Genomic DNA, 25634 nt, shown 5'->3' on the forward strand with positions numbered 1-25634 from the left:
TAAGTACATCATAGGTACCAGCTTAACACAGAGGACTGTTTCCTTTCTAACTTCTCCAGATTTCACAATTTTCTTCTTTTTTCATATGACTTCCTCTTTAGTTTTGAATTTTCCTGGGACGCATCTTGTTCTACATCCTCCAAAAATGAACACACATGAGCGTACATATACACACTCAAGACAGAGGCCTTGAGATTTTCTGAAGGAGCAGAAGGCTTTTCCTCACAGAGATGGACCATAGCAGCTTTCCCACCAAGAAGCAGAATGCAGACACACGACCATCTATGCAGGAAAGTGAGTGTTTTACAACACTTCTTTGAAACTGTTTTGTCAAGGATGACATAACTGTTGCAATAATCAAGATGGCTTTTTTTTAATCTCCATAGAGGTCTCTGTTTGGACTTTTTAGGCAAACAAAATGACATTTCAAGGCATATTTATTCCATCTGGATACATCTGGATGTTTGGGTCATAATGCCTACCCACTGGCTGGCTTGCAGTAAATGCTTAATAAATATTTGTGATTATAAGAACCAGTATCTAAACAGTTCACTGATAGAAATCCAACTTGTTTCCCATCAGCTCAATTCCCTGAAAGTCCAAACACAGCACTTTGGCTTATTGGAACTCAGCACTTTTTAAAATATTATCTTGGGTCAGAAAGGTTAATAAGGAGACCTTTAATAGGCGTTCAAATGCCTTCTATTGATAAGCCTTACTACACCCACCACACCTTGTCCTGACCTCTACTACTCTCTATCTTAAGGGCGCGGAGAAGCAGGCAGTGATGAATGTTAGTGATACTTAATCAACAACTTATTAATAAGTGGGTAATTCATACGTCTTCATTAAACATCCATTCTGTTCCCAGCCCTGTCCTAGGCAGCGTGCGAGATAAAGAAGTAAAAGAATTGGACCCTTCCTTGATAGAATTTACAACCTAGCTTGAGTTCTTTATAATTAAGGAGTTTGTAAGTTCCATGCCTTTCCCTCCTCCCTTCCTGTTTACTCGGTCACTCCCATGTGCTTCTCTCCCTAGTTTCCCTTCCTGTCATCCATGATTCATCACTTCAGACTTGCCTAGCAGTATGACAGTTTTTACTGAGCTGAAAGACAGTGTGGGGGAGTAGAGAAGGTTTTGTACATGAAGAGGACCGGGTTCAAATCCCATTTCCGCCACTTGTTGAATCTGTGACCTTGGGGAAAATCAGTCAAACTGTATGAGCCTCAGTTTCCTCATCCTTAAAACTGAGATAATAATACCCACCTGTCTGTTTATTAAAAGGATTAGAAATAATTTATACATTGTATATAAAGTGCTATGCACATGACAGATGTTTAAAAATGTTAACTAGAGGTAAAACCTCTGTGAATGTTAGATGCTAGCTAGAGAAGCAACTAGTAGAAAATGGCTCAAATGCCAGGAAATACTTTTGAAATGTCATTAGGCAATAAAACACTTGTGTTTGGTCATTACATTTAGGTTGCTCCTGTCTGTACCATTATTTCTATTAGCTAATACTGTTACTTATAGTCGCTGCTGCCTCCACCTCCCCTCCTTATAACAGAAGGAGAAGAATTAAGAAATAACAGGAATCTTCTCAGAGAAAATACCTATGAGGTCTCTATTAATAGCCCAGAAAGTAAGTTAGACTTTGTTTATTAATTCAACAAACATTTACTGGGTCCAACTCCAAGAGTGAATGTGAAAGAGAGCAGGGGCATGGAGGAACCAGAAGGTATTTGGTATGGCCAAGTTGAGGGTAGAAAGTGATGGAAATAAGGCTGGAGATTTAGAGGAATTCTAGGCCATGTTCTAAATTTGGACTTTATGCTTGAAGAAAAATATGACATAAAAAGGTTTTAGTGGAAGAGAAGATTTGTCCCCCTTTTTTTTTAAAAGAATGATTATTCTGGTTGCAGGTGGAAAATGGATTGGAAGAGGCAAGAGTACTGACAGGGGGGGCAGTTGGGGAGCTGTTACTGCAATCCAGCAAGGGATGATAATTGCTTTATGTAAGGGGGATAGAGAGAATGAGAAGAGCTGGAGAGCTATTTGGGAGGTACAATTTTACAATCCCTGGGATTTGTTGAGACCAAATTTTTTTCGGATTTAAGAATTTTTTAGATATTTCTAGAAAGGTAATACTATGTATATAAAATATATTACATAATACTCTGAGGGAGGTCTGGGCAGCAATCAAGACACCCATATTTCCACAGTAAAACATACAAATATTCACAATAAATGAGGTGCATTAAGACTATTAATAACCCTCAATCACTTCAGAGCAGGTTTTGCTGCCAAGTGAGTTATGGAAAATCTTTGAATTTTTAGAGTACTTTGTTTTGGAATTGTGGGTAAGTAGTTGGTAATTAATTATATAAGGCAGATGGAATAAGCAAGAGAGTGAATTAGGGTTGATACTCAGGTGTTTTTATTTTGGGAACTAGGTGGATGGTGGTACCATTCAGACAGAGAGGGGACAAAGCAGGAGGTAGTATATTTGTGGCCATAAGGATGGGCTCCATTTTGGGTACGAACTAGCAGTATTTGTGGGACACTTAAGTAAACATCAATTACCAGCATTTCAAGAACAAGGGAATGATCATCAGTGTCAAAAGCTGGAGGGAGAACACGAAAGATGAGTACTTACGTGTCTTACGAGTTTAGCAGCTAAATGGCTGTTGGTGACCTTGATAGAACAATACCAGTGGTGTGTCAGGAGCAAAAGAAACCCAGATGTAATGCAGTGGGGAGTATGAGGAAGGTAAAAAAGAGAATGAACAAAGACAGACACATCCTTTATGTTTACTGCATATTTTTTTGTCTTGCTAGTTAAAATGGGATCCATCTTGCACATTAAAGACCACTAGAGTTGGTAACTAGTTATAAAAAGGATAAAAAGATAAATAAGCCATATTCCTTGCTTTTAAGAATCTGGTGCAGAAGACAAACCAAGAAAAAAAATATAATATCATATAATTAAGTCTCTCAAAAGAAACATTTTTTTTCCCCCTTTTAAACCTGGAGTACACATCTCAATTACTATGGAACTTTTTAAATAAACTCAGGCTGTATCCTTGAGCATTTTGATGAATTAGGTCTCAGGTGGAGCCAGAGATCTGCATATTTAATAAATTCCAAGGTGATTCTGATAAGAGGAGATGGATCACATCTAGGCATATAAATTTAGGAGACAGTCACAAAGAGGGGAAAATTTAAATCATAGAGAGTGAGAACATGAGGGAGGGACTGAGGAAAGCTGAGAGCGGAACCTATATCTGTCCTCTTTTTACTTAAAAAGGGAACTGAGAGGGAGATAAGAATTAAAGAGCATATAAGGCTTTGGGAATTACCAAGTGCCATGCACATATGAGGTGGCTTTATTGTTAAGACAAGAGAAAGACTTTGAAAAAGACTGAACTGCAGTGGGGTTATTAAAAAAAACCTTCTAAGGTTTTTGTTTCTGATTACAAAAATGTTACAGAAAAGTGCAACGAAGAAAACAAAAATCCCTTGTAGTCCCACATCCAGGGACAACCACTGTTTTTTATCAAGGATCTTTCCTCTCTTTTGACAAATACTTTTAAGGCCTTTGACGGAAAGAGAAGCCATTTATTTAGGTTGATATTAGTTTCAGCCCAAAAAGATACATGACAAAACTTTAGGATGGATTGCTTGTTTTTGAAAATTACATGTGGTGAGAGGACTTTGGAACCTTTCTGGCTAGAGCTAGAGCTCTTCTGAAAAGTTTTAGTGGAAACTATAGCCCATGGGTTGGCAAACTAGGGCCCTTGGGCCAAATCCAGCCCACCGCTTATTTTGTAGGTAAAGTTGTATCAGAATATACAGCCACACCCCTGTGTTTATGTAATGTTCATGGCTGCATTCTGACTACAATGGCACAGTTGAGTATTTGCGACAGAGACTATCTGGCCCCTAAAGCCTAAAATATTTACGATACGGCCCTTTACATAAAAGGTTTGCCAATGCCTGGTGTAGACCAGTATTTCCCAAATTATGTTCCAAGAGACATTAGTTTCCCGTGAAATGTTAATAAACATTCTTGAAAAAGGGCTCTGTGTTCAAATAAGTTTGGAAAATGCTGCGTTAAACAAAGCTAACCAGGTTTCCTTATAGTTGGGCATCTGATAACAGATAATATGCTCATTGATAATAGACAAGAGCAGGATATGTTATCTATAGCATTCCCCCAAATTATTTGGTCATAGAACCTTTTTTCCCCCTAGGAACATCTACTAACGTCACGCAGTTTGGAAAATCTTAAATTTGTCTGTTCGGGAGGCTTTGCCAAGCTCATAAAATGGCATAAATTTGAGGCCATGGTGTTGGAATTCTACAGGGTCTGTATGGAAAGGCTTCCTGGTTCCAGAGGTCCGAAAACCACCCTTTACTGCTCAATCACCTGAGCTCTCTTTGGGACTGGACCTCTGCAAAGGAAATTTTAGCCTGAAGAAAAATTCCCAAGAGTGCTATGTGGAAAAGGAGACAAGAGGCAGATAGATCTACAAGGCCTGTGAGGCCACAACTGGGAAAAACGACGCATTCAGCTAGCTCTGCTGGGGTAGCGTTTCCAGAGCCATGATACAACTTTCATGGGTGTTGGGCACTTCTGCCTTCATGGGAGAGTTCCTCCACAAAAAAATAGTAAAAATGATATTTTATGACTGTGTTGGTATAAAGACAAATATAATCTAGGATGGATGTATTCATTTTTTCTTCTGACCTGAAAAGACACTGAAATTAAAACATTTCATGGCCCCTAAACCTAAAACTATTGTGGGTCCTAGTTACCACCTATTGTGCCTACTAAGTCCGCCCTGAGAATTGTCAGGACATAATGTCTTCCCTGCCAGACTGTACCCTTCCTGAGGGTGGGACAAGGCCTTACGTGCTTTGTACCTCCCTCCTTCTTAGCCACTTAGAATCTCTTGAATATAGCATTCGTTCAATTATATCTGTTGAATGAACGGCTGGTGATTAATTTCAGGGCTGTCAAATATTTAAGATAAAAAGAATAGCTTCACTAAAAGACCCTTAGGTTTCTTCCAAAGATCTAACCAAATTAATACAAATCACTAAAATACATCGAAGTATCACCATGCGATAGAAAAAAAACTCTTGAAGTTGTCTCTTGCCACTAAATAGCAGGATAGTTAGTCATTTCATAACTTGGGGCCTCAATTTCTTAATTAGTAAGAAAAAAATTAATTAAAATGAAGGGGTTCTTTACATAGTTCTAATCAGAAGCCAGAGCAAATAGCTAAAATTTTCATAATAGTTAGGTTATGAAATACCTCACAGGCTTTAAAAATAGTCCCAGTGGTAAGCTTCCCAATCCATTTAAAAATTAAACTCTCTCAAAAAAGTTAATCATGTAGGATATGGTTACAGACTACATAATATGCTTTCAAAGGACAGTGGATGGGCCCTTTCTAAGAGCAAAACAAATAAGACAGTTCTTAAAATTCAATAAAAAGCCTAATAAGCCACCTAATTTAATTTTCTTCCAACATAGGCCTCTCCTTAGAGAATATTCTTACCTGTGTTTTTGTTATATGCGACTTGAAAATTGTAACATCCTGACCACAATGCTTTGCTTTCACCAGGAATTTTGTCTAATCCAACACACAATTAGTAGAAAGCATGTGGGACAGTTAATATACCACACAGTCAGCAAGACCCACACAAGACTGTATGAGTAGAAAGATTTAAAAACCAATTTACCAGATATGCAGACTGTTATCTGTTTGCTATCAAATCAGGGGTGAGAGGTACAGAGGTACTATTTTATCTGGAACTTGTTACCAAGAAAAAAAAACCCGTCCCCACGAAGAAGGGAAGTTGGGTCAGTCACCTCTAGATTCTGGAAATTTCTTAGCAGTGCAGGGAAGTCTGCTGATGAGAGACACCTGGGAGACGTGACTTCAGCTGAAGCCCTGTGTCTCTTCCCAGCACAGGGTCCTAAGGGGTCTGGCTTAAACCACCTTCCCCGCTCTGCATCAGGTTCGCAGTGAGAGGGACCCACTGGCCCCAGGAAGTCAGCGGGTTGGGCCAGGCCGAGCCCTGCTCGCTCGGGCCTAAACTTCAGGATGACTGAGTGCGCGGGGCGGGGGCGGGGAGTGGCGAATTGCGCATGCGTGTATCCTGCAGCTTCCAGGCTCCCTTGGATCGGTCCTGGGCTGTGCAGGGGTACATCGGGTCACAGACGCGGGTCTTCTAGGGGACACCCTGCGCTGCCAGGCTCTGTCCCGCTCCAGAAGACAGTTACTAATTCCCCTGAAGCCAGATCTCGCGGCATCTCAGACACCATTCCCCACCTGACCTGGGCAAGATGGGATGGGAGACACCTGGAAATCATGTTTGCCAGATTGGCCCCAAGATCAGTAAGGTCAGTGGGACCATATTGATGGTAAAAGAAAAAAAAAAAATTTCTATCATTTTCTCCTATGGACTAATACATAACTCAGGAGAAGGCCAGGCACCATATTCTGAAATATAGAAATGGATATGTGTACTGTGACTTTTAAGAGTAGGCAAAAGTAGAAATAGCTGAAATTGATTGTGTTTTCCACAAATCTCCTTTCTTTGCGGTGAGTACTCTTCTTAGAAAAAGAGAATCTTTGTGTGGGCTGGCAAAGTCCCAATATCTTCCTCCCCTCTCTGCCATTTCCCTCCATCCTGGAAAGGAAGAAAGCGGATTTATCAGCAGGAATTGAATATGGCTCTGGAGGGCATTTTGCCTTCCATCCCCCAAATGTCATTTCATAAAGGATCCCCTCTGGTATGGAGATTGTATGTTTTAGATATTCCAGAAAAGTATGGATTTTACACATTCTGTTCCACTGTCAGGCATGTGTTCTGGTTTTGGGTTAGAGAAAAAAGATCCATATACCCCGGAAGGTCTCTGAGCACCTAGGGTATCTTTGGGTGCTAACAAGCCTTGGCCAAGAAGGATTTGGGGAAACTGCAGCATTTGCCACTGGTCTAGGACATTTTAAGAAATTTCTCATTTGTACCATTCTAAACTGCGTGTTCTCGAATGGGTTTACTGTTTCAATCATCACTGGACTTTATTGACATAGTCCATTGCATGAAGGCTCAAGGTGATTTTGTTCTGAAATACTCCGGGGGAGTCTTAGTGAAATGCATTCTTGGTGTCCAAAACAAGGGCTGAACAAGAGCTTCTTGGATGGATCCTTAACCCTGTAATCAAGCTTATCTGTTTTTTTTTTTTTTTTTTTTTTTTCTCTTGAGGCAATGGCTTGTATTTTGTCATGGAAAAAATGAGAACAATTAGAATTTTTTCTAGATTAGATACCAGGTGTCAGAAAACAGAAGATGTCTTCTCTGGCAGACTATTTTTCCAATACCAAGTACAGTACAAAGTTTCTCATTTACAATCCCCACCCTCCCAGGTTCCAGATTGCTTTCCTTGAAAATTCCCATCCGTGGAACCTGAAGTGCCATTTCAGTACAGCCACGGCATGTGAGCAAAGCTCCATTTCAAAGGTCAACCTATAATGAGACGGGAAGAATCAACTTCTAAGAAGGTATAAAGTCTTCCTAGGGCCATATTTGAATGGTTCTTAAACTGATAGCTCTGAAGGGGAACTTTCATTTACTTCTGTTTCTTGTCCTGAATTCGGTTATCCAGAAGATTAGGAGTCTTAGCCTCAAATTGGAACTCAACCTGAGTTGGCCTTGGAGACTCCAGAGTACAGTTTGGGTTCAGGGGAGGGAGCTGGCCTGTGGGGTATCTGGAGGAGGTCTCACAGATTGTGCCTTTGCTCTGTGGCCCATTTCTGATGATCTGGTGTATTTTCAGAAGAACATTTGAACATGGGGCTAATCATGGAGATTTTAATTCATTGGACACTAGAGGCCTGATATATTTAAAAAGCCAAAGAAATGTTCAAGATCCGAAAAAGAAATTATAGGCTGCAAAATAGGAGAAAGAAACCTCAAAGTGAAACAATTTCAAAAAGAAGATGATAAAAGTCTTTTTGCATACTAAAGAAAAATGTTATATTTAGGATGAGATGTGGATGTATATTAATGTGTTTGATATGACGCGGGACAGAATGTCCAGAGTAAGAGAATTTGAGGCCTGTGATGCTCTTCGTGTGGCCCTGCCCTGGGCATATGGAGGGCAAACCATACGGGCTTGTTGGGTTTAAATACACACCTTTTTTTCTGATTAAAAGTTTATTGTTTCTGGTTTTGCTGTCTAGCAAGAGATGCTAAAATACCGGATAAGATATAAAACTTTGATTTCAGGGGACAGTGACTTACCCATGTCTTGAAATTCCCCCACCGTTGTTAGACCTGGTGTGAGGACTCCAGCTGAACCTGCCTCTTTTCTTAAGAGGATTGGCCTGTGTGACTTCAGAGAGGAATTTTGGCAAGACGAAAGTGCTGATTCTAATCCTGGTAGCAATCTCGGGGCTCTCAACAACTCTTTGTGTGGGTTCCCCCCTTCCCCCTTTCAAGACTTGCAATTAACCCTGGGTAAGGAGACTTTTTATTGAAATTTACTTGAGGGACCCGTAATTTAAATGTACATTGCGAAACAACAGAGACAGAAACTAGGAGTGTTGCCAGGCACCTGGGAACAGCTCTATATTATCACAGACTCTTCAAGTTGGAAGGGACTTTTAGAAATCTTCCTGCTCAGCCCCCACACTCTACAGATGAAGGAAGGAAGGCTCAGATGAGAAATGACTTACTCAAGGTCTTAGAGGTGATTTTTGACACAGAAGGGATTAGCAAGCAGGCTCCTGACCTTTTCTCTTACGCCATGCTGATAGAGAGTGGAAGGGACAATAAAGTCCATTTTGGTGTGGAAACACTTTCTACTAAGATTAGAAGAGAGTGAATCATTGGTTTTTTTTTTTTCATTGAAGCAGTGATTCAGAGCAAACTGTACAGAGTAGGCAAGGCACAGGGAAACAACAGAATTCTGGGGCTAACCGTTTATATCCTGGCTGTTTACCAAGGGTGTGTAGGCATGGAGCTGTTAGGTTCTGCCTGTTTAATAATTGTACTTGATCTTAAGATCTCCCCAGACGTACTCTGCTAGGTTGAGGACCTCATGGTTTGCGAAGTCTCCATTTATTAGTGTGAGTGGAATCCTGTTGTATAGAGAGAAGAGCTGGTAAATATTTTGTTAGGAGAATCTCCAAGGTGAAGATAGTCTAGTCATTTATACTCATTGCTAAAAGGGATAGTGATAGCTGATGCTATAGTGCCATTCTAAAAGTGAAAAGCATTTTTTAGGATGAAATATTATTGATGGATGAATAGATAAAGAAAATGTGGTATACATATAATGGAAAATATATATATATATCTATATAATGGAATGTTATTCAGCCTTTAAAATGAAGGAAATCCTGCCATTTGTGACAACACGGATGAATCTCGAGGGCATTATGCTAAGTGAAATAAGCCAGACACAGAAAGACAAATATTCCATGATCCCACTTATATGTGGTGCATGTTAAAAGAAAACAAGCTGAATTTATGTAATAGAGAATAGAATAGTGGTTTCCAAAGGCTGGGGCATGAGGGAAAAGGAAGGATAAAAGAAAAAAAAAGGAAAGTAGAACGGCAGTTGCCAGAGGCTGGGGAGAGGAGGGTCCCGAGGCGTTATCGTGTAATGGATACTGGGTGTCAGTTTTGCAAGGTGAAAAGAGTTCTGGGGCTGGATGGTGGAGATGGTTGTACAACAATTTGAATGTACATAACACGACTGAACTGTAGGCTTAAAAATGGTTAAGATAGTGAGTTTTATGCTGTGTGTATTTTAATGCAATAAAAAATTATCATATGCAGTTTTCTTATATTTAACTTGAATTTTTTATTTCAACTTTCCAATAGCAAAACCCAAGAGTGAGTAACCCCTTAAAACTCTTTTCTGGAGGATAAAATAGTTACTAACGGAGCAAACTTTAATTTTAGGAATCTCGGTGAAGGATTTTAATATGTGGCTTTTGGCTCACCTGTCTTGAGGCCTTTGCACCAGGCAGAAAGTTTGTGATCCAGTGCCTTGTCGGCTGCTTTGTCCCGGTGGTTCTGCACTTTTCCCATTAAGTGTGAAATTGATTCGGATGCCGCGCTTCTGCCTTTTCCTAAAACATATCTTTAGATTGCAGTGATGGAAAGCCAGAAATTGTCTGTGGGGACACCCTCTTGCGTTAAAGCCCCACCTGCTCTTTAGGCGAGGAAAATATAATTCAACTGAGGAGATGTTACTCAGGGCTGTTTTTCGGAGATGTTATTTCTGAGATATTGACAGATTGCCTTCAAACTCCTGAGCAAAGCTTGAGGAGATGGATCTCATGAGAGGCAGAGTGTTTTCCTAAAAAAGCTCTGCTATGAACCCAAATTTCTTTTCCATACTGAAAGATAATAGTTTAACCAAGATAAAAAAGCTCTAAATGGTTATTTATCTACAACAAACATGATTCTCCACTCAGCCAAACCTGTTCCAGGGAACTTTCTGATTTCTTTCCATTGGATGAAAGTGCAGGGCTGTTTCGGCCAATGTCACAGTTCTTCCTTTTCGACAAACAACAGAGAAAAGCCCCTGTTATTTGTACTCTTGTCTCTCAGGAACTTTGCTTGATGGCGCAATGGATGGCACAGTTGTCCTCTTCTTTGTGCTTTTGAAAAGTCACACTTTTTCTAAGCAGCTAGGAACTATCTAAATTTTGATTTACTTTACAAACAACTGAAATAATAGAATTACTATTTTTTCTGTTCTTGAGAAATTTAGGATCCTTGTAAAAAGCACTTACCGTCTTTCCCTGTGACATTAACTTCAATTTCTTCATTCGAAAAATGGGAATAACAAAAATATTACTTCAAAGGGCTATTCAGAATTTTAAATGAAATAATATGCGCTTGACGTATTATTCTGTGTTAGTTTCCTGTCTCTACAAATGGATGAAACAATTTGCTCAACTGAGATCTGTGTTGGCTTAAGTTCAGCCCTTGATTGTGCATTTATGAATAACCTTTTTTTCTTTCTAGGGACTGATTTGAAAGTCTCATGGATACAGATGTTCAAGATCTTTCTCCCTATCTATGTCCACTATAGAGAAGCTCTATATTTTTAGTCCTGTTCTGTGTGTCATTTACAATTATCATCATCAAACACACTTTTATTATTCCTTTTCACCCCCCATGCAATGAGAACTAAGCGAAAAATTCCATAAAGTTCATTTATGAAGCAATAAAAGTTAGTCATCAAATAAAATAAAGTGGTGAAATCAAGAGACTTATTTAAACTGTTTACAGCCATGTGAATAAGGTAAAAATGATTTGATGGAACATCTATATTGAAGCAATAAAACCTTTATGCTGCCATTTGCACCCCAGATTAGACCCCACCTAAAAGTAATTTGGAAAAGAGTGAATCAAATTTACCTGTTGACTCATAATCTGGGCAAGAGAATTTCAGCTTTTCCTTTCCTGTAGTTTGCTGATTTCTCTAGAACATTTACTGCCCTTCAGAACAAGCAGGCTCCTATGGTAACCAGTCAACCAAATGGACCCCGTTGCCAGGAAAGGTACATGAAACAAAACCAAAACAAGGCAGACAGGAAGACAGGGGCTTCCCCGGTGGTTGACTTGAGAGATGTCAAGGGAAACACAAAAATACAATTATGAAACAGCTCAATGCAATGTTTTGATATTGATTACAATGATAATAGTGGTAAAATTAGTGTTAATATATGGTAAAAGCTGCATCCTTTTTTCCCCCTTTTTGTACTTTGCTTTTGATTGTGTAAGCACAAGTTTCTATGACACCATTCAATAAATAGCATTTGTTGAGAGTGCATTATTTGCCAGGAATTTTTCATTTATTTTTAAAAATCCTTATAGCCACCTTCAAGGTAAATATTGGTATGCTGATTTTATAGATTCTTCCAAGCTCAGTTTAGTTATCAGCTATCCCTGATTATTCTCTCTCCACTAGTCCAATAAAATTCCCTTTATAGTTCTTAATAGATTCGTAATTATGCAATTAATGATCATTGTACTTAAAGCTTAAAGTTCATGCCCTACTCGCTTGTAGAGTGGGGCAGGGATCTGCTTTGTTCACTGGCCTATCCCTAGAGCCTGGTGTAGTACCTGGCACAGAATGAATGATGGATAGACACCTGTGGAATGACTGACCTAGAAGACCAAGGTTTAGGGATGTGGCTCAGTTGTACACAACTACTGAAACCACAGCAGGGGCCTTTCCATTAGACACTCTGCCTGGGATATTCTTTTGCCCTAAGAATGTAGAGTATATAGACATTCTCTACTATTGGATATTAATTACATTTCAGTAATCTAAAAGGGAGGAATGGTATCTTTCCTCCATTTTAAACAAGCAAAGTTCAGTATCTTGCCTAAAATCACTTGTGTTCTGTAATAATAAATAGGTTGATGATAATAATAATAATAGCAATGACTTACAAAAATATCACAGGGCTGGACTCCTAACTTCCAGTTGCATATTCTGCAGACAAGGATTCCTCCAAATTTTCCTTATCATATTTCACTGATTAAAAAACAAGAAAGGTTTTCTAGTCAAGTTCTATCATAATTGTATATTTGTCAGTTTTTTTTTTATTCAACAGCAATCTTTTCGAGGACAGTGACTTTATTGTCTTTTCCCTATATTCCTAGGTTAGATCCTGGCACTTATATAGCAGCAACTCAATAAATACTTGTTGAATGAATGAATGATGTTGTTAACATCCCTATGTCTGTGTGCTGGTCAGTCGTTTTCTTTATCTGTCTGTGTCTGCCAGAACAGTCCAAGTTATGCTGTGGTAACAACCCCCAAATTTCAGTTTATTTCTCATTCACCGTGTCAGAGAGAGATTTGTTTATCACTGTCACACAGGGACTAAAGCTGAAGGTGACTCCCACTATCTTATGACACTGCCATATAATCACCAAGCTTCAGAGCTTAACATAGCAGGAGATGAGAAAGACCTGGTGGGTTAAGCACACGGCATGAAAAGCCAGAGTATCATGCACATTCCTTTGGCCAGAACTATCACATGGCCACACCTAACCTCCAGGGGGTATGGGAATGGCCAACTCAAAATGAAGGAGAATTAGATACTGGTGAACAATAATAACTCCTATCACTCAGCTATAATCTATGGCCTCAGGATTTGTGACAGAAGGGAGGAAGGTGGGCAGATGGGAGGTCAAAAGAAAGAAAAGAGAATGTCCAGAAAAAAAAAAAAGGTGGATGAAGAAGAAGAGAGAAGAATCTCAACCGGTAGGGCTATTTTGGCCAGCTTAGCTCCTGTTCTGAGATAGAATTAAAGCCCTCAAAGAAACCAAAATCTTATCTTCTCAATCTCTGTCTGTTGCTCACCCACACTACTCCTTAGTAAATTGATTGTTCTTCCTTCCGTGCTAGGATACACACCACAACGGAAAGAATTATGGGTGTCTTATTTATGGTTACACTCCCAGAGTCTGCAAGTACAAGGCACACAGTTAGCACTCAATAAATATTTGTTCATTAATAGCTTGAAAGGGAGAACTTAGGGGGACGAGCTACAACACTTACAACTAAAGGTCCATTTCCTGAAGTGGGCCCTTTGCAGAATTACAGAAATACTGAAGTTGCCATTCATCTGATTAGTTGTGTTGCAGGCAAGTTAAGCAGGGAAGTTGTTTTTAATCTTTGAGTTGGTCCTTGGCAGGATCTGCTCAGTCATTTTGTTTCCAGTTGGTAGTTTGGAAGTCCCAGTGGTAGAGCTTATGGCTGGCAGTCAATTAGTTGTGAATTTATTTTTAATCTTTAGTAAATGTCCCTTGTGAACAGGTACAAGATGCATCATAATCACCATCAACTACTATCTCTTCAACTCCCCCATGTGCTGGGCAAAGTACTGTGCAAAACAGAGACAAAATATAGTTCTAGTCTAAAGGAGCTGAGAGAGCAAATAAAGATTGTTAATTTTTTGCTATATTAAAAAATAATTATTTTGTGTGAGGGAGTGATTTCTTATTCTCTGATAAATGCTTCATGGAGGGCTAGAGTTTTAAAGAAGGTTATAAAAGAAAGATGAACAAGGATAGAGCGTACAAACACCAAAAGGGATCCTTTGATTACTGTACAAGTTTAATAATGAGTAAATAATATGATTACCAGGTGGTGATGATGGTTAGTTGAGGAAAAGACAAGAGGGACATTTTTGGTAACATACTGGGACTTTTGCCTGCTCATTTAACCGTCCAACTACTTTAGAATAGTTCTCAAAATACATATGTTTTATGGATAATTATGAGGCTCTTTGATTCATTAAGAAATGAAGAAAAAGAATATCTATGTTTGTCATTTACAGAAACCCTTTGTCATTCCTCAGTTAGGAACTGCTTTGGAAATAGACCTCTACCTGATTGAAAATAACGTTTTAGTGACATTGACCTCTATCTGTGAATAGACATTCTCCAATTTAAACTTTTAATGAAACTCAGAGAGCACATGGGTATTTGATTTTGAACTAATTTATAATCTTTGAACAGAGGATTATTTCTGCATTCTTGGTTATTTTGTGTGTAGAAATGAACTAAATTACATGATGAACTCTGGGTATCATTATGATGTTATATCTGCCTTCACAGTCCGAAAGATATTTCTTAGGCAAAAATATAAGGGAAACATTAATAATTAGTAAAAAGTAAGTGGCTTTAAAAAAACCATCATTAATAAAGGACTAGAGCATCACCATTCCTTTCCTGTTTTTTTTAAACTCCTGAGACTAAGGGCCCACTTTTGCTAAATGCATGGGAAATACCCATTCTTTCTTTTTCTGCCTCAGAGAAAATATCAAATTGAACCTAAGCGTGTGTATGCTATGAAGACAGGCAAGCCTGAAGTTGGCTCCAGGGACAATTAGAAACTCCAGAAAAGCCACAAAGGTGAGAAGGAACAGAGTTACTATGTTTAACAGTTCTAGGAAAAGAAAGAGATGAATAAACGGTTTCTCTCAACCTGAGGACATAATAAAGAAATATTTAGACTCACTAGAATCTTGTATTTCCATATCTTTTAAAATAGGAAACTTTGAGGTGCACTTTTTTATGTGCAGCTGTGATGAGATTTGATACAGAATACAACGGTCCGTTATTTCAGAAATGTGACTAAAAAAGAGAGAGAGAAAAAGATCTGTTTAGAACAAAATAAATAACACAGCCCAAAGCCACACAAAGGCAAATGTGTGTCAATGTGAGCTCATTTGAACTTTTTCCTTAAAATTAGACTAGTGATGGCTGAGAGTCAGCTGCTCTGCTTCAGAGGGACAGTGCCCTTGCTCTGGCATGTGACTCTGGGGTCACCTTCTCTAATTTGTAAAGGCAGGATCTTTCCACTAGCTTCTGTTTTTCTTCACCTTTCGGCAGATGGTTAACCCTCAGAGGCAGGAGGCTGGAGTGGTGGAAAGACTAAGAGTTCTGGAATCTGTCAGGCCTAGATTGGACTCCTAACTCTACCATTTTCTCACCAAGTGATCTTGGGTCAGTCTCTTGGGCTCTCTGAGCCCCAATTTCCTTATCTGTAAAATAGGAATAATAATATCTTCCTTGTAGAAGTTTTGTGAGGATTAAATGAGACAATATATGAACAGTTTCTGATAGAATGACTTGGTATCATGTTTTGGCACAATGTGATCACTTGTGAGCTATATTTGCTCATTTATTCATTCATTTATTTACTCACTCACTTGAAAAATATGAATTGAGCCCCTGCTATGTGCTAGGTGCTGAGTCTACGAGGGTGGGTTAGATAGAAACAGTCCTTACCCCTACTTAGTTACTGACTTATGGAGGCAAGTGACAAGTAGGTAAACAGTGATTACGATACAGTGAGATGCACTAGCTTCCAAGGAATTTTTAGGCAGTATAGTACTAAAGTTTGAGAATAACTTACCTCTATATTTATATTGAGATGTTTTGAAGGTAATACTTTTATAATTTTACTCTCATTTATTTACAGTCCTCTTTGCTTTTTTTTGTCCTCAAGTGGAGAGAGAAACACTATGCAAGATTATATTTCCCCAGGAACACCTTTGCTGACCTAGCATATAGTTGGTGCTAAGCGAATAGTAATTATGATGATGATGATGGAGTGAGTTGAAACAAGTCTACTAACAATGCAATCCTGGAAGTGTTTTACTGAGATTGTATGTTATAAAAGTCAATTATAGGACAACCCAAATATTCTATATTTTTCTAGTCTGTAAACTCTAACCGACATCAAAATGGGTAGGAAAGACTGAGACACACTCTCACCATACTCTCACTCTCAAGCAGGGGATTTATGGCCCCTCAAGAATATCATTTTATGTATTATAAATGAAACTTTGGAAATAGAACTAATGTTTAGAAAATGTCTCCTTTTAAAAGAGATTCTTCTTATATAAGTACTTTATAAATATGGGTATGTCTTTTGGGGACCTTAGGAAAGGATTTCTGGCCTCTTGGCATACTTGTCTGATAAGGACAGACCAGGTGACACTGCAGGACTTTCTGCCTGCAACTCTGTCTTGGGGTATTTGGTACATCACTGATCCCCCAATTTTTGGCAAACAGAGACACTGTGAGTTGTATTAAGAGTGGCCATCTGGCCTGACATGAACCTATTCACTGCCCTTAAATTCTCCGTACTCAAATGGCATAGATACCTTACTGATGGCAGCTTCATTATTGAAGGATTCCTCTGAAACCACAAAAGTCTAAATTGCTGGAGTTTTTCAAGCAAGTTTAAAGTCATGGAAGTTCCAGGGTGAAGGAGGCAGGAGCATAATCCACATGCTCTCAGAAGATACAAGTGGGAAGGACTTGTCATGTAAATTCAGGAGTTCTTTGCTAAACTGTCTTTCTAGGAGCATAGTGTTCCCCCAAAATGAGGTGCACCCCTCTGGCACAGGTAATAATGTATGAAATAATTTTTCTGACGTTCACAGAAACCAACTATAGATGCATTCTTTTCTATTGACCCTTTTCTTTTAGACTGATATATCTCACCATTTGACAGAGATCTCTGCAGACATCTGTGTTTTTAGGAAGGATGGATAATGTTCTGGTATCTAATTTTACACTAGGTCATGTTTTCAGGGTTTTCTACTGTTAGGACGTGGGAATTTGAGAGATATGTAGCTAGGTACTTTATATTAAGGTGAACCATCATTTAAAAAAACGTTTTATTATGGAAAATTTCAATCTTCTATAAAAGTTGGCAGAATTGTGTAATGGACTATCATGTATCCATCACCTAGAATCAACAATTATCTACGCATGAACAATAAATTTTCATCTATATCCCTATCTTCTTTCCGATTGCCTATTGCTTTGAAGTAAGTCCTGGACAGTATATGATTTCACCCATAAATATTAAGTATGTGTCTCTAAAAGACAAGGACTCTTTTTATTTTTTTTTATTGTAAACACACCACCATTGTCAAAGCTAAAAAATGAACAGTTCTTTAATATCATAAAATGCTCATATGCAATGTCTTCAAATTTCCAATTTGTCTTATCAGTATCATAATTATTTTTACAGTTATTATTTTTTTAAACATAGATCCAAGTACACACAATGTGATTGGTTGATATGTCTTTTAAATCTCTCCTAAATGTTAGGTTTTCCCTCCATTTTCTTTCCTTCTGGCTTATTTGTAGAAGAAATTGGGCTATTTGTCTTGTAGGGTTTCTCACAGTCTGGACTGTGCTGATTGTATCCCTACAGTGTGGATTAGCAGATTTATCCATCTTCTGTATTTCTCACAAGTTGGTAGTTGCACATATAGGCCTGGTGAAATTTAGGTTAGTTCTTTATTTTTGGCATGACTACTTCATAAGGAGTGTTGTGCTTTTTCTTCAGGAGGCACACAATATTTGGATGGCTTCCTTTTTCTGATGTTAGCAGTTATTGATTCTCAATTAAAGAAGCCTTAATTCATTACAATATGCAAAATTGTGACATTCTAATTCTATAATTTATTCTTCACATATTAGCTGAAACATTTTTATAAAGTCAAACGTCCTTTTATTTACTATATTGATAGTTCAGTTAACATAGGAAAGGCTTGTTTTTTTTGCCTTTATTTACAAATGGTGACCAAGTTAAAAAAATTTTTTGTAAGTATCATTATGTCTCCCTGAATTTAAAAATATTTGACATTAAGCGTCTTGCAGTTTGTATAATTACTAATACTCAGATGACCTGTTCTTTTGTGAAGAGGAGCATGAGCGTCTGAGTTGGATCTTGAGTCCTGCTGACATGACCCTAGTCTGTGATAGCTTCCTTTGGTATGACAAGATGCTCCAGGCTCATTTTGTGTTTCCTGCCCCAGTCCTTTGAGTCCTTTGAGAATGGTATTTAGAGACCGAAATCTGGATCTAGGAGTGCTAATGTATGTATATATGTTCACGTGTGTTATATACATACACACCATTACATATAAGAAATATATATTTTTAAAAAGGTAAAATACATTACGAGTTCATATTGATAGTCCTAGTTCAAATTTAGGAACACTAGTTTTAAAATTTAATTTCTTCTGTCTTACACACTTATACCTCCTTTCTTCCATGCTGAGAATCCTGGTTCTCAAGGTCATCAGGAGTGACTGAATTAGGAATGTTACATAATTTTTCATTTATTTTATTCCACAATATTGACATAACAGTCTTAGATTAGCAATACCAATACTAAAACCACAATATGATTACCTGAAACTATGAAAACATTTTCTTTTGCAAATTGTTTTGTCCTCAAGTGCATCCTAATAGAGATACCAGCCAAATGATTGTGTGTTAAAGTCACTTAAAATCATATTCTCTGTGTGATTTTGCCAGTAACTGGATATAGAATTACATTTATTTTATTTTATGTTTCAATTTGAGAATTGCTTTAAAAATTGTTTTATCATTATTGAAAACTACATGGTTCCAAATCAAACATCCCTAAACAAGAAGGATTCAAGGAAGTTTATTTTCTATTCCTAAACCGTCCTCATTTAGATAGTTATTTAAAATTTTGTTTAATACTTCTGTTGCTTTTTTGATATGAGCTGATGTATGTATAGGCATTCCCCATTTTGTATCTTCCTTTTTCTTAAATAAATAGTTTCACACTCTACACAATTTTCCCCACCTTATCTTTTTCACATAAGAATGTATCTTTCCCTATGTGGCCCATTTTATTTGCTTCTTCTGTCTATTTCTTTAAGTATATTTTTTGGTATTTAGGAAGGTTTGTCCTTTTGTTCTAATAGTTGGCTTTGTATTAACAGTTAAAAAAAATACCCAAAGTCAACCAAGATGGCAATACAGGAGACTCTTGAACTTCCCTCCTCCAAAATGATGCACTGAATGTACAGCTACACATGGAGCAATTACATCTGAAAGAAATCCAGAATCTAGCTAAGTGAATCCTGCACATCAGGTGAATGAGAAAATAATCACAATGAAATGGGTAGGAAAGGCTGAGACATTCTCACCACAATAAGGAAACATTGGAATTAAACTACATGTTAGACTAAATGGCCTTAACAGACATATATAGAACATTTTATCCAGTAGCCCCAGAATACACATTCTTCTCAAGTGTACATGGAGCATTCCCCAAGATATAACATATGTTAGGCCACAAAATAAGTTTTAGTAATTTAAGAAAATTGAAATCATGTTAAGCTTCTTTTCTGACCACCATGGCATGAAACTAGAAAGTAGTTAAAGAAAAGAGGAAAATTCAGAAAATATGTGAAGATTAAACAATATGCTACTGAGCAACAAATGGGTCAAAGAAGAAATCAAAATAAAAATCAAAAAACATCTCAAGACAAATCAAAATGGAAAGACAATGTACTAAAACTTATGGGATATAGCAAAAGCACTTTTACGAGGGAAGTTTATAACAGCAACGGCCTATATTAAAAAAAAAAAGGAATGATCACAAATAGATTACCTAACTTTACACCAAAAGGAACTAGAAAAAGAGGAACAATCTCAGCCCGAAGTTAGTAGGAGAAATGAAATAAAGATGAAGGTGAAAAGAAAGAAATGGACATGAAAAGACCAATGAAACTAAGAGCTGGTTTTTTGAAAAGATAAACAAAATAGAAAAATCCTTAGCTAGACTGACCAAGAAAAAAAAGAGAGAAGACTCAAATAAGTGAAATTATAAATGAAAGAGGAGACATTACAATTGATACCACACAAACATAAAGGAACATAAGACAGTGCTATGAACAATTATATGCCAGCAAATCGGACAACTTAAAAGAAATGGACAAATTCCTGAAATATACAACTTACCAAGACTGAATTATGAAGAAATAGAATATCTGAACAGACTAATTACAAGTAAGGAGATTAAATCAATAATCAAAAACCTCTCAACAAAGAAGTCTAGGACCAGATGGTTTTACTGGTGAATTCTACCAAACATTAAAAAAAAAATCCTTCTCAAATTCTTCCAAAAAATAGAAGATGAGTAAACATTTCCAAACTCATTTTACAAGGCTAACATTACTCTGACACCAAATGCAGAGAAGGACACTGCAAGAAAAGAAAATTTTAGGCCAATATCCCTGATGAACATAAATGAAAAATCTTTAAGAAAATATTAGAAAAGCAGATTCAACAGTACATTAAAAGAATCACACACCATGATCAAGTGGGATTTACTCCAGGAATGCAAGGAAGGTTTAACATCTGCAAAGCAATCGATGTGATTTATCACATTAGCAAAATGAAGGATAAAAATCATAGAATCATCTCAATAGATGCAAAAAAAGTACTTGACAGAATTCAACATAATTTCCTGGTAAAAATTCTCAATAAACTGTTTATAGAGGGAATGTGCCTCAACACACTAACAGCCGTGTATGACAAGTCCACAGATAGCATCATACTCAATGATGAAAAGCTGAAAGCTTTTCCTCTAAGATTGGTAACAAGACAAGTATTGCCATTCTCACCACTTTTGTTCAACATGGTACTGAAAGTCTTAGCCAGAGTAATTAAGCTAGAAAAAGCAATAAAAGTCATCCAAATCAGACAGGAAGAGAGAAAATTGTCTCTATTTGCAGATGACATGATATTATATATAGGAAATCCCAAAGACTCCACAAAAAAACAGAACTAATCAGCAAATTCATTAAAGTTGCAGGATCCAAAATCGATATACAAAAATTAGTTGCATTTCTATGTACTACCAATGAATATGAGAAAGAAGAATTAAGAAAACAATTCCATTTACAATAGCATCAAAAATGACAAAATGCTTAGAAATAAATTTAACTAAGGACATGACATATCTATACATTGAAAACTATAAGACATTGATGAAAGAAATTGAAGAAGACACAAATAAATGGAAAGATATTCTGTGTTCGTGGATTTAAAGAATTAATGTTGTTAAAATGTCCCAAAGTGATCTACAGATTCAATGCAATCTGTGTAAAAATTCCAACGGCATTTTTTGCAGAAATAGAAAAAACAATCCTAAAAAATTTGTATGGAACCAAAAGAGACCCTGAATAGCCAAAGCAATCTTGAGAATGAAGAAGAAAGCTGGAGGCATCACACCTCTTGATTTTAAACTATGTTACAAAGTTATAGTAATAAAAACAGTATGGTTTGGCATAAAAACAGACACATAGATCAATGGAACAGCATAGAAAGCCCAGAAATAAACTCATGCATATATGTTTAATTGATTTTGAACAAAAAAGCCAAGAACACACATGGAGAAAGGATAGTTTCTTCAATAAATGGTGTTGGGAAAACTGGACAGCCACATGCAGAAGAATGAAACTGGACTCCTATCTTACACCATACACAAAATCAACTAGAAATGGATTAAAGACCTGAATGTAAGACCTGAGACATAAAACACACACAAGAAAATATAGGGGATAATTTCTTTGACATTGGTCTTGGCAATGACGTTTTGGATGTGACACCAAAGGCAAAGTTAATCAAAGCAAAAGTAAGTGAATGGGACTACATCAAACTAAAAAGCTTCTGGACAGCAGAAGAAACCATCATAAAAATGAAAAGGCAACCTATGGAATGGGAGAAAATATTTTCAAACCATGTATCCAAAAAGCGGTTAACATCCAAAATATACAAGGAAGTCATGCAACTCAATAGCAAAAACAAAAACAAAAATATGGGCAAAGGACATGAATAGACTTTTTTCCAAAGAAGACATACAATGGCCAAAAGGTACATGAGAAAGCTGCTCAATGTCACTAGTCATCAGGGAAATGAAAATCAAAACCACAATGAGATATCACCTCAGACCTGTTAGGATGGCTATCATAGAACAGACAAGCGATAAATGCTGGTGAGGATGTGGAGAATAGGAAACCTTGTACAATGTTGGTGGGAGTGTAATCTGGTGCACTCAATATGGAAAATAGTATGCAGGTTCCTCAAGAAATTAAAAATAGGATTACCAGATGATCCAGAAATCTGACTGGATCAGATCCAAATGAAATAAGACCATTATCTCAAAGAGATATCTGTACTCCTATGTTCATTGCAGCGTTATTCACAATAGTCAAGGTATGGACCCAACCTAAATGTTTGTTCACAGGTGAATGGATAAATAAAATGTGCTATATACATATTTACATTTACATTATATATATATATTTACAATGGAATATTACCCAGCCTTTAAAAAAAAGGAAATATTGCCATTTGGGACAACGTGGATGAACCTGGAGGGCATTATGCTAAGTGAAATTAGCCAGATAAATACAAATAAGGCATAGTATCATTTATACATGGAATCAAAGAAAAGAAAAAGTTGAACTCATAGAAACAGAGGGTAAAAGAGTGGTTGCCGAGGGTTGAGGTATGAGAGAAGTAGAGAGAGATTGGTAAAAGGATACAATCTTTCAGTTCTATGATGAATAAGATCTGAGGATCTAATGTATAACATGGTGACTATAGTTGATAACACTATATTGTATAAGTGAAATTTGCTGAGAGAGTAGAGCTTAAATGTTCTAATCCCTCCCCCCATCCAAAAAAAGGTAAATACGTGAGGTGATGGATGTGTTAGTTAACTTTATGTGGGGAGATCCTTTTACATTGTATATATATATCAAATCATAATGTTGTACACTTTAAACATCATACAATTTTATTTATCAATTATACCTCCACTTTAATTGTCTATTGAGTTCCTACTATGGCATATATAAATATCAGCTAATATTCTGCATCCTCCAATAGTGTTAGATTTGATTTAATATCTTTTGCTCCCAATTAATAACAATAAGATAATCAGCAAGCTCATTGGACTTTTCAGATGGTCTCCTCGTTTTTTGGTAGTTGTACTATCTATACTGTTAGAACATATCTCAATTGCATACTATTCTTTCTCTCTTACAGCCTTCATTTTGTCATAGGGCTACAAATACGTATGTGGTTTGTCTTCTTCTGCTTGGATTTTGGGGATTCAGTGGATACCTTCTCACTTAGTTTTGTTGTATATGTTTTGTTATCTTAATTGCTATGTCTACTTTTAAGGAAGAGTTAAGAGGATTCAAAAACTATGCCACTACCATCGTCTTCTCAGAATTCTCAATGTCACTTGTGTAGTGGTTTTCCCTTAACTATTTACTTTAAAGACGCTCTATTACTGTTAGTTCTTGCTTTTGCAGGATTTGTCGTTTCTAGGTATGCATATATGACATTACATCAGGAATGCCTATTGTGACAGCATTTTATACTCAGATTTGGACAGAGCATTTTGGAATAAATAACAATATTATAGTGTACTTTGAGCATTTATAACTAAATGAAGTATTATTTCTATATTGTTTCCAATTTGTGTATCGCAAAAATGGTATATATTTTTGGATATGTTAACATTAAATATGTTATTATATATATGAAGAAAGAGGAGGAAGAGAAGGAGAAAGAAAATGTGGTATTATACCAATAACCTATGCTTTACTCCTGACTTTAAACCTTGTTCAGATAATTTATCAGTTCTCAGTGTGGTAATAAAGCACTGGATTTAAGATTATTAGCACTTATAATGAGATTTCTTCCTTTAAGCAAATCCCTTATTTTAGAAGAAAAGTAAAACGTTAACTCTTAGGAATCATTATGCAATAACTAAGAGAGCAGTAAAATTTTATAGGAGTTGGACCAAGTCCAGTGACTTTCTGGTTTGTGAAAAGTTCAGTGAAAATTGAGTAAATGGCTCATGTAATGGGAAGTTTAAGTAATAAAATGTGGGAGATGGAGAAATGACGATACCTATCCCCCACCATGGGCATAGAGTTTTTGGTGATTGTTGCCTTATAGTGTGGTGCTTCTTCTAGGCATAGGCAGAATATCATAATTATAAGTATGTACTTCTGGTGTGAAAAAAAAAACCCATGGTGGTAGGGCCTCATAGCTCAAGAAGAACTTGGGAGATAGTATTACACGTATTGTTTTCTAATTATTCTCACCTTTGCTCCCTTAGTGCTTAGAAAGAAAGTTCCAGGTAAAGTAACATGAACTACCATGTGCTAGGTTCTTAACATATGGCTAAGAGCTAGGTTTGCTACATACATGGGCCACATTTGGTCCTCCTGTCTATGAGAGACATAGGTGAGGAAAGTGATACACAGAAAAGTTAGATGTCTTGCTGATGTTCACAGATTTAGTAAAGTTTGGAGCCTGGATTTGAACTCGGGTTAGTCTGACACTTGAAATATGCTCTTAGGCGCTATATGAATGTGTTCTAAAAAACCACATTATTTAATGTGGGAGGGTGAAGCTTTTAAAGGGATTCTATTTCTGTCCAGGCTAAGTTCCATTTAGGGAGCCAAGGAGTGCATACACTATGCAGAAAATACAGTTCTTGACTGAAGCTATCACAGTCTCCATTCAGTTGACAATCAGCAGAGAATCAACTCAGTTGCTCAGCTAGCTCAGTTCAGCAAGCTCTTCTAAGTGCCACACAATGTACAAGACTTCAGGGGTGTAAAAATGAATGGGACACTGTCTCAGCCCTTGGGTCCAGTGGAGGGGCAGGTTACATAAAAGAGATGCATACAAAATAGTTCTAGAGAATCGCTGAGGAAGTCTTCCAGCTGCAATGTCTGAGAAAGGTGAGTAGGCGGGTGATGAGTAGTGGGAGGTTCTCTAAGGGTACGAACGCCTCTGGGTTTGCCTAGGACTTTCCCACTTTTCATACTGAATGTCCCACATTCCAGGAAATATCTCAGTCCTGGGCAAACTGAAATGGCTGGTCACATAGGTTCCTGCCAGTTTGGAGCATTAATGATTTCCCATTAGGGAACCACTGAATCCCTAGTTAATCCTACTACAGAAATCAACATTTATGATCATCACCCGGAAAATGATGGTGTAATTTTCTATGGACAAGATTTCCATTAAGCAGGCTTGATTTGCTGCCTTATTCAGACTGTAAATAAATGAGTTTGCTTTGCTTTCTTACTTGATAGGAACCCATGTTGTCATCAAAGACTTTACAAACCCCAACTGTGAAGACAGAGGTAACCTTGTGTAGGCCCAGTCAAGATAACAGCTTGACAGC

The sequence above is a fragment of the Equus asinus genome, chromosome 4, assembly GCF_041296235.1.
Source record: "Equus asinus isolate D_3611 breed Donkey chromosome 4, EquAss-T2T_v2, whole genome shotgun sequence".
NCBI lineage: Eukaryota > Metazoa > Chordata > Mammalia > Perissodactyla > Equidae > Equus > Equus asinus.